This window comes from Castanea sativa, chromosome 11 (genome assembly GCF_040712315.1).
Source record: "Castanea sativa cultivar Marrone di Chiusa Pesio chromosome 11, ASM4071231v1".
Lineage (NCBI taxonomy): Eukaryota > Viridiplantae > Streptophyta > Magnoliopsida > Fagales > Fagaceae > Castanea > Castanea sativa.
The window spans coordinates 14693795-14703674 of record NC_134023.1 but is presented as its reverse complement, the minus strand read 5'-3'; positions in this window follow the sequence as shown (position 1 = coordinate 14703674).

Sequence of the window (9880 nt, the reverse complement as noted above, 5' to 3'; positions counted from 1 at the left end):
TTGCTATGCCAATGCATGCAAGTTAGAAAAAGAGGCTCATATGATACCTATGTGAATGTAAAGTCTATGCTAGGGTTTGGACTTTGAAAATGCTAGCTAAGGCTATTTAATTTTGTGTGTGCTAGAAGAATTTTATGCTTATACGTGTGAGCTCCCAATTTTAGTATTACCCCAATTTTAATGTCTACGTGTGAGCTCCAAGTTTCCTCCTAAATCGAGGCCAAAATCGCCATATACCAGTGTTTGTCAAAATTATTGTTGTTTTACCACTGTTTGAGAAATATTCAGCAATCCATCACTTTTTTGAAACTTGAGTTTGTGAAATTCGAGTTTGACATGGAACTCGAGTTTCAAAAACTCAAGTTCCATAAAAAATGCCGCTGACATGGATTATTTTAATTAAAAAATGCCACGCGGAACTCAAGTTTATGAAACTCGAGTTCCTTGCAATGTGTTACTCAAGTTTATAAAACTGGAGTACCATGTAAGATTCCTTAAACCTAATAGAAAAACATGAACCCAGAAAAATAGACATGGAATGAACCCAAAACAAGAACATGAACAAAAAAACTCAACATCTCAGTTCTAGATCTGAAGAAACTCAACAATTTAGCAACCCACTCGGACCTCTATGGTCCATGATTCTCTTGCCGCTACATGGCACTGCCACCACTAGCGGTCGCTTCTCTTCTTCTTTCCCCTCTCACTTCCTCTCTCCTCAACTTGGTTCGATCTCTTTGAACTAAACCCAAAAAACCCCAATCTTAGAGACCATGTACAAAGTTCAATTGGCGATTTCAGTGGAGCAGATCTAAGTAGAGAGAGATTGAAAACAATATCGTCCTAAGCAGATTATGAGTTATTTTATTTTATTTTATTTATCTTTTTAAGTTGCTCAGACTTTATGATTTTTTGAGCTCAAAAATTTTGGTTTAGACAATAATTGAAATTTGAGACTCTTGCCATTGAAGAGCTACAACATCGATTCGACACAGGGCTACTAGAGAGTGCCAAGGAACGTTTGACTTATGCAAGGAATTTGTTAGAATTCTGCTTACATCAAGCACTTCATCAGTTGAGTACAAGTCCAGAAGGAACTCGAGCTCCACAAGCTTGAGTTCAAGGTGACATTGTTAATTTAAAAAGTCCTACTCAGTCATTCCATAGTGGCAATTTTTAATGGAACTCGAGTTCCTAGAATTCAAGTAATGTGCCAAACTCGAGTTTGAGGAACTCGAGTTCCAAAAGAATGGTAGATTGCCAATTAGTTACAAAACAGTAGTAGATTGCTACATATTTCGGCCAATAGTGGTATTGGCCATTTGCTCCTAAATAGGACACTTATAAATTATAATACTCAAGTACAAGGTGGTGTCATATATATTAGCATTGGTCAATACTGTACACTAATACAATTAAATTGAATACATGGTACAACCATGTGTTAGTTTGAATTTGATTAAGAGTTGTACTTACATAACTAACTTTGTTACATAGATAGTGGAGAGAAGATGCATATGTTATGTTGGATTATTTAAACCTCTGTACTCTCAGATTTTTTAACCTAATTAATTAACCAAGTTGTTACTTAGGTTTATTATTCAGATCTAGGTTAAACACAAACAATCAAATCACTAAGGTGCGGAAAAGTAAAGAAGATAAACGATATGATGACCTAGGAAAACTATTGAAACCGTACAGTTTTAAAATAAAAAACTTGAGAAGGATTTAACCTAAACTATCCTCAAGGCAACAAATTCACCATATAGAATGGAAGTTTAACAATAGATTTTTCCCTAAATCTAAAGTTACCTCTTGTAGTACTTACTCACGTGACCACAAGCAGCTCTGAATCCACAAACTCTTCTATATCAATTTGTCGCACACAAACACCCCTATTTGGGACTTTGAGATCCCACTCAAAACTTTAGATCATCAGCAGTAGTTGATCTTGTATGCAGTAACTTATCTCCACAGATTCTTGTATACGAATCTTCTTTCCAGTAGATGCTTGTTAAGTTAGAAGGCTACAAAACCTCATAAATCTCACAGGTGTAACTCATAAGTCTTCTTAAGACTTTTGAAATGTAATTTAAGGTTTTGCGAGCTTCCGGGCTTGATTTTAATTTTGCAGAAATTGACATGTGATCATTCGAGCCTTGCAGTTTCTCAATTCTTCTTTTTGCAACTTGACTATTCTTGAATCTTGGCTTGAACTATCTTGAGCAATGTCTAATACTGTTCTAAGACTTAAAAATTTAAAACTAGACATATTTTAATACTCGGTTTGCCAACATACATAAAATTAGAACCTAAACATTTATTCCTAAATATTTAAAACCTAACATGTTACAATCTAAGTTACATATAAACATATATTTTAGTGTTATTTTTCATTCTCATCTATTAATTAAACTAGTAATGGGCCTGCACAATGCACAAATAATGCTGTAAGTTTGTATGTGAGAAAATTATATAGGATATTCGAAATATTTTAAAATAATAACATTAAGTAATATTGCCATAACAAAGAGAGGTTTTTTTATTATTAAATTAATGATATAATACAAAATTAAGGGGATGAAGAATTTAGAATATAGAGTAAATTAGAAATTAGAAATTAGAAATTAGTTATTATGTGGTGTAATAATTTGGTTGTTTGTTTAATCATAACTAGTAAGTTGCCCATGCGATGGATGGATAATTTTGTGATATTTCATATAAGACGGTTTTGGATAATGGTGCATGTATATTATAAAGAAAAAGTAAACTAAATTAGAGTAAAAAAACATATATATTTTGAGATATTAAAAATTAGTTTAGTAGCTTCACAACATATTTTTAGCCTTCTCAAGGTAAAATTAAAAAAAAAAAATTGAAACCAAAGATAAATGCAAAAAGTAATAGGACCATGAAAATCAACCAATTTGTGTTGTGTTCACATATTTCATACCATGAAATGAAAGTATGCCCAACTCTTTCACGGTCTTCTACTCATCAATAGTGTGACATTAAGACATGATATGGGCAAGTGTGTATTCTTGTGTTTTATAGATGATTTAAAATTGAACCATAGTAAAATATGACTTTATATTGTGCACCAAATATTCTCTCTACTTATATAACCAAAAAAAAACTATCAAACCAAATTATCTAAACGTAAATCATATTCAAGCCCCTACTTTTAAAAAGAAAAAAGAAAAAAAAATTACCAATAGGGGTTTCGGCGTCTTGATGGTAATGGGAGGCCAGTATAACAGATGTGGTGACCCCTCAGATTCCTCTTTCTCTCTTTTTCAAATGTTTTGTTAGTCTCAGGTCTATTATTTTGGTAATATATGGTGAAACAGTGTTTTTTATTTAACAATTCACAACATTTTTGTTTCTTTCTATCTCTCTTCAGAGCCTTATTTGGTTAGTTATTACTATTAGTCTTTAAATTTTTTTTTTAATTAAAATAAAAAACTAAAACGATGGGTATGCTAAAAGACATGAAGAGTAGAGAAAGGTGTGGTGTAAGCTTAGGCAATTAATGAGATATTGATAAGTGTTGATGCCCATTTTTAACAAAAGGGCCCAATTGTAGAAGGAGCCCAACAATATGAAAAAGATGGGGAGAGAAAATAGTAAAGTAAAGACCAATAAGCTAGAATGGCAGGAATAATGGTTAATAGGCCCATAAAACTAATAAGTGGATAGGAAGAAGCAAATGGGCCGAGGAAGCCCAAGCAATGAAGGTAGTAAACCCAAGGGAATAGTAAGAGGTAGAAAAAAAGTAAATGGGCCGAGGAAGCCCAAAGGATTTAGCAAAAACCCATGGGAGTGAAAGAGGAAGAAAATGGGCCAAGGAAGCCCAAAGAATGAAATGGGCCAAAGAAGCCCAAGAGATGGAATGGGCTGGCCCCAGCAAGAATGCTAGCCAGTAAAGCCCAAAAGAAGAAAGAATATAAGAAATGGATTGGCGGGAGCTTCAGCCAATAAGCCTAGAGGTAGCAACGAAATAAAAAGGATAAGTGATATCATAAGCAGTGCAGTGTCATGGCAGGAGCACTAGCCAGCCTACGGACACAGGGAAGAATGGAACATGGGCCAGGTAAAAGGAAAAGAGCCCGCACCCAAGCAATGCCCAAACCAAAGAGGAGATGAGATGTAGAGAACGAAAGCCCAAAGGCCCATGTGTCTTTCACACCGCAAAAGTTAAATAGATACCAGAACGTACAATAGAACCAGATAAACCCAAAGGTAATGGCAAATGTGTGAAGGCTAGAAAGGTAATGGATTCAAACAGAAGTGGAGCATGCACACAGGGTTTAGGCACCACCTACCTATACCCAACCAATGCAGGGGAGGTGGGCCACAGGTTAGAGGTATGAGAGGGTGTGGTCTGGTAGTGGGGAGAAGGGGGAGCCTATTTTGGGGTTCTAGCTCAAATTATTTTTGGGAGAAATGTCTTGCTGTGAAAGTAAACATGGGCTGTAATCACTAGATGCATGCCATAGACGTAGGTAAAAGAGAGGTTTAACCCTTATTTGGATGAGAGTATTAAGAGAGGTAAGAGACAAAACCAAAACCATTTTTTGTCTGGGAATGAGACGTGGTGCAACCTACGTAGTGTAATTGTAATGGTTGGGCAGCCGACAAACTAGTGGGTAGTCTTGGAAGGATGCTCACAATGAGCCAAAAGCGGTTAATGGTAAAAGTGGTAAATCCTGTCATGGCAAGTAGTATAAAAGGCCATAGGTGTGAACAATGAAAGGGGGAGGAGGAACAAACGCAAATAAAAGAAAGAAAGGTAGAAAGAAAAGAAAGCAAAGTAAACAAAGAAATAAAAAAAGAAAGGACATGTATAGAAATCCTAAAGAAAAGAAGAAACATGAGTGCTAGGAATAAAGGTATGCGTCAATAGGCTACCAATTTCTCTCCCTCTCAATAGACCCACTCTCTGATAAGCTAAGAATTCAAGTTCAATCCATCTAAGTCCTTTTTCCAAAGTGTGTAATCTTTATGGCTGGAGTTCCCTTTAGGGTTACCCACATTGGAAATCGGTTCACTTTTTGGGCTTGTGTCTGCTGAAGAAGCTAAGTCCATTCCATTGGTAGACGAATCCTCTTTCTTTGTTTTGGTTGATCAATGACTAACTCGTTATCTTACTGCTAAACTTTTTGCCGTGATCTTGTTATTCATAATCATATTTCTCTATCCTCCCTTGCTGTGTTATTCATGTGTTATTGTTATTAGTAGAAATATTTTAGTTATCTTGCTGCATCATGCTTCCTGCTGTAATATTTGTAACAGTCTTTCTTGCCATGAGCACGTGGTACATTCAAGGTTCTTGCTAGGACGCGTCTGTATGGAGATGGCTCAACTTGTGCACAAGCTGGCCTAATGTTTTAGTTAGGCTAGTCCCAATTCTCTTACCTCAGAATCACAAGCCGTGGTACAACATGAGAAATCAAGCCCAAAACACAAAAAATGTCCACCACATTTAAGTTGGCTATTCACTGGGGAGTTGGGAAAAAGACAAGGAAAGTAGATAAAGCCCTCGCAAGTTATGCCCCTAAGATCAAAGATGATGCGAAACATGAGTACCGTACCATCACAGGCAAAATCAAGGCTAGCCACTCCTCACCAGTCTAATCAGGCGAAAGGTGTTAACGGAGTGGGGGCTGGGTGGCAGCAACAGCAAAAGCTAAGAATTCCCGCTGACAATACTAACTTCTTTATTGAGGTACTACCGTCTATGCAGCACTCCTAATAGCAGCTGATGGAATAGATTCATCATCTGAAGGCGTACTAGACTAAAGAGAAAGGAAGCCAACATGACCCAGAGCACGTGGCAGACACGTAAGAAACTCCTGTGGGTGGTGGCCTATAGAACGCACAACAACATTTCGTTATGATGGCCAAAGTCGCAACACTCTTAGAGTAGGAAATGGCTAAGGCACCCAAGGAGAGATTCTATATATGAAGGCCTCTTTACCCGCTGAGGATAGTCAGCAAGCCATACCCCGAGATATGAACCGCGAACTTTTACAAAATACGATGGTAGAAGGGGAAGTGCTACTGAGCACGTGAGCAAGTTTTTTGACACCCTCCGTCCCTATACAGCAGATGAGGATTTGTGTCTTCAGGAGTTTTCAAAATCCTTATGTGACCAAGCGTACACCTGGTACAGTGGCTTGAAGCCAGGGTCGATCTTGATGTGGGATGATATGGTAGATGTATTCTGCACCAAGTATTCTCACGAAGAAGAAACAATAACACTTGCAACTTTTCAAGGAACTAAGCAAAAGAATGGTGAGGACCTGATGGAATACATCAAAAGGTTTAGGAACATGGCCCTCAATTGCTATGATCATTGTGAAGAGAAGACGTTGGTGGAAATATGCATGGGAAACACGATTATGGAGTACAGAATTGTCTAGGAGAACTTGAAAGTTTCACAGTTCATGTAGATGCTACAAAAAGCCAAAAAGACCACCCAATTAGTCAAGCCTAGTTCTGACAAGCCCAAGGAGCAGAGATCCATGCTACAAGCCATGGTAGTATCCACAGGTGAGAAAACGAGGAAATCAAATGGAAGGGAGTACGAGACCTCCCTACCACTACCATGTACACCAGAGGAGCTAGATGTGCTCTTGGACAAATGTGTTACAGATGGGGTTTTCAAACCCAATCAAGTTTCTAGAGAACCCACTAAGGAAGAACAAAGGGACCCACATTTCTACCGTTTGCATAATTATTTGCAGCATCCTACAACAGAATGCTGGGTACTTTATAGACTAGTGCATCACAGAATCAGAGAGGGAACTCTTGAGTTGTCCCAGCCAGAAGTAAAGAGAAGCCCATTCCCGAACCACAAGGGAAAGGAAGTAGAATCAGTCATTATTTGCACAAATTCGAGAAAGGATGAAGAAGAAAGGTTGGCCCTGCCTGCTGTAGCCATTACAACCTTGCAAAAAATTTCTCGGTTTAAGAACTTGTTTGATCAGCTAGAACTTACAGCCAACGAATGAAGAATCACCACGGAGGCCCTAGTATTGCTTTAGGTGCCAGAGTAGAATATCTCGTGGTGTAAACCAAAACTGACAAAGCACTCCTACAAGACACTAATGAGATCATTTTCAGCAATGAAGACATAGAGGTAGGATACTCAACCACAGGAGACCCCTCTACTTGGCAGCCTCCATAAATCAGATCCCCATTAAGAGAGCCCTAGTTGACACGTGCGGTTTAGTGAATCTCATCCCACTTAGCACACTACAAGTAGTAGGACTTCCAAAAAGCAAGATTCAAGGATGTCAAATGGAAGTAACAGGGTTCGGAGGAAGAGGTAAGTATACCGCAGTCCATATACAGTTGTGGCTGAAAGTGGGACCAATAGCCTCCTTGGCTCGCTTCCATGTGGTGAAAATAGAAGTTTCATATCATATATTATTAGGAAGATCATGGTTGCACAAGCATCGTCTAGTTCCATCCACCTATCACCAGTGTGTGAACGGAAGATTAAATGGCAGGATGATACTAATAGCAGCAAACCCATCACTATTCGCGCAAGCAGAAGCCCACTTGGTAGAAACCATGTTCTACGATGGATGGGTGCCGTCTAGTGAAAGTTCAGTGTCCAAACCACAAGGCACCTTTGTCCCCAAATGGGAGGACGTCTAGAACAACCTAGACCTTGACTTGAAAGAGCTGCTGATGCGGAAGAAGAAAAGGAAAGAAGCGCCTACTTCGGGGTTAAGTGGTATGCCACAATGTGTCAGGATCTAAACACTTGGTGGTAGGATAGTTTACAAGTTATGAAGGTACATGGGACCCACCTGCAGTACGTTAGGGGGTTTGGATGAGGGTCACAACATAAGAGTTTAGTGTGTTGTGTGGACTAGGAAAGTTCAGAAGAAGAAAGTGACATGGAAAGGGAAAATGGAGTTGCAGCAGAAAAAGACATGCAAGTGACGACAGAAGAAAAGCTAGAAGAGATTGACTTGGGCAGGAATCCATAACAGCCAAGACCAATTTCCATAAGTTCAAATTTGTCAGAGAAAGAAAAGGCAGAATTGATCTTGCTGTTGAAAGAGTTCAAAGATGTCTTTGCATGGGACTACAACGAGATGCCTAGGCTAGACCTAAGGTTAGTGGTACACACGCTCAATGTAGATCTCGAGGCTAGGCCAATGGCTTAGCCTGCCAGTGTGTTTCACACCGAAATAGAAGGGTAGATAGTGAAAGAAGTGTAAAAGTTGCTAGTAGCTGGCTCTATCAAAACCATCCAACATCCACGATGGTTATCCAACATTGTACCAATGAAGAAGAAAAATGGGTAGATGCAATGTTGTATTGATTTCAGAAATCTTAACCGAGTTTGCCCTAAAGACGAATTCCCGCTACCCAATATGGACCTTTTGATAGACTTTACAACAGGGAATGCCATGTTTTCCTTCATGGACTGGTTCAGTGGGTACAACCAGATTTGAATGGCGCCAAAGGATGCAGAGAAAACTGCTTTTAGGATGCCTATAGGTAATTTCTACTACACTGTGATGCCCTTGGGCTAAAAAATACAGGTACAACTTACCAACGCACGATGATCGCCATATTCCATGACATGATGCACCACGACCTAGAAGATTACATGGATGACATAGGGGCGAAATCAAAAAGGCGAGAAGATCATGTCAAAGTGTTAAGAAAGGTATTTGAAAGGTGCAAACTTTTCAAGCTAAGAATGAACCCACTAAAGTGCACTTTTGGAGTGTCTGCTGGGAAATTCCCGAGGTTCCTAGTCCACAGCAGAGGGATAAATGTGGACCCAGCTAAAGCAACAGTAATAGCGACCAGGAAGCCACCAACCACAGTAAAGGAATTGAAGAGTATTTTGGGAAATGTTTCCTACATTAGGAGGTTTATCCCTGATTTAGCATAAATCATTTTAGCTTTTATGAGATTGCTAAACAAGGGACAAGGCTTTGAGTGGAGAGAGGTACAACAAGCAACTTTTCAAAAGTTACAGCAGATCATGATGAACCTTCCTACAGTACAAGCTCCAGTTGGCAGGAAACCATTGCTGCTTTATCAGGCCTCAAGGCTGTTTGCCATAGGTTCTTTGATAGCCCAGGAAGATGGAGGTGTTGTTGAGCAGCCAGTTTATTACATAAACTGCACCCTAAGGGATACGGAAACCCGTTATCCCAGAGTGGAAAGGGCATGCCCGACAATAGTTTATGTGTTGCAAAGACTATGCCATTATTTCTTTGCCTACGAGATACACTTGATGACAAAATTCCTTGCAATTAAATCTCCTCTTCAACAACCTATTCTCTCTGGTAGAATATCTCAGTAGTTGTTACAATTGTCGCAATAAGACTTGAAGGTAGGAAAACCCAAGGCAATGAAAAGTCAGGCCATAGTGAATTTGCTGGCGCAATTTCTAGGAGAAGAGGAATTCCCGCTAGATGATAAGGTACCAGGAGAAGTGGCTACCGCAGAAGTGATCAAAGAACAATGGGTCATTAAGTTCGACGGCTCTTCTGCAGCAAACTCGGGAGGCACATGTGTGGTCCTTTATCATAAAAGTGAAGAGACCATAGCACTCTTATTCAAGTTGGAGTTTCCTTATTCGAACAATACTACAGAATACGAGGCCTACCTCATGGGGTTGGCAACAACCCTCAAGATGGGGATCAAACATTTGAAAGTAATAGGTGACTACAATCTGGTGGTCTGCTAAGCTAAGGGGAGTTTCTCCTTAAAGTAACCAAGTCTGGCCCAGTACAGGATGTTGGCCCAAAGAATGGAAGAAAGTTTTCCACATTCGAAATAGAGCATGCTTAGAGGAGCGATAATCGGTACGCGGATGTGCGATGCATTGGGCTCACAG